The following is a 1,498-nucleotide window of genomic DNA, read 5'->3' as shown; positions in this document are numbered from 1 at the left end:
TCTCTCTCTATCTCTATCTCTCTCTCTCTGTTTCTCCCCCCCTCTCTCTCTCTTTATCTCTCTCTCTCTCACACACACACACACGCACACACACACACATACACACACACATACTATGTGTGAGTGTGTGTGTCTCATTCTTTCTCTCACTCTGTGTCCGTGTATCTTTCTCTCTCTCTAGAAAATTATTTGTCCAGGTCCTCGAAAGATGAAGTAGGTCGTAATTTAGCTGAATCTCACAGATATGTTTTTTGTGCACAAAATTAAATGAGTAAAGAGACTTGGAATCACACACAAAATCGATAGAAATTAAGTTGGGCCCTCTATTCGGAACTTACTTGACCTTCTACACCTATCCGAGGGTGGATGGTATGTGGATGCTCCGCTGGTATGGTTTGCTCCTGCTTTCCTGTCAAACATCTATTATCGTCCTTAAATCTATCCTTCATTTTTGGGTTTATTACTTCTCCTGTATCATGTAACATCTCTAATCTTTGGCTTTTATATGGCCTTATGCATGGTGTAGCAAGCGCCGTAAAACTCTTACTAAAACAAATAACACAACCGAGCGATGGATATTGGATGCCTTGCGTGAACTAACTGCACTGGCGCGCCGTGTACTAAAAGTTCAGAAACTGGTAAAACAAAAATTGTATATTATGGACTCAACATTGAAACTGGGGCGACATCTCAGGTATTACTTGACCCAACTGGTCATAGATGTTTAGTTAGTTCAGCTAGTCTCTTAGCTAGCCTAGAATTACAAAGTGCTATCTGCTGCTCAGTAGACGCCTACCTAGTTTTGAGAAATTTGAATTTTAAAAGTTTGAGTTTCACAACTTGTTCAAACTTTATCGAATGCCATTCTTTTGGATAATATCTTGATAACGACTACGAACAATCGTACCATTTTGAGCACATAGACTTTAAGAGTAATTGGTTTCTGACCTCATGGTCTATGTAGGTCAAAACGGCCAAAATGTCTCAGATGTAACTTTGTAATTCTAAAGTAGCGTCTTACTAAAACAAAAACATAGGAGGTCTCAGCTCTCAGTCAGGTCACACGTTTGATTGCCGTGACGTCATGCGAGAAATAACCTGACAAACCATTTTAAGAAAGGGGAGTGAAAAGGTTGGGGGGAGGGGGGGAGGGTAGGTTGGAATGTACTGTTCCTCAAAAGTCAAGCAAAGTTTCAATGCTCTCCCACTAAACGATTGTACATGTACTGAAACGTACATTCTGGCAGTCAGTCGCCTGTGTCGCGGCAACAGAGACTTTGCAATCATGCGGACACCGACCTTAGCATAACAAACTGTTGCTTCCGTACCAATGGTTCACACACACACACACACACACACACACACACACACACACACACACACACACACACACACAAACACCATGAACACAGACAGACACAGTTTGTATCCATTTCGTAAACAGCCAGCAAACGTTGGGGTAACCGTGCGGGTCTACATATAATATTGCAATTTAAGT

The sequence above is a fragment of the Aplysia californica genome, unplaced genomic scaffold (genome assembly GCF_000002075.1).
Source record: "Aplysia californica isolate F4 #8 unplaced genomic scaffold, AplCal3.0 scaffold00459, whole genome shotgun sequence".
Lineage (NCBI taxonomy): Eukaryota > Metazoa > Mollusca > Gastropoda > Aplysiida > Aplysiidae > Aplysia > Aplysia californica.
This window is presented reverse-complemented; position numbering follows the sequence as displayed.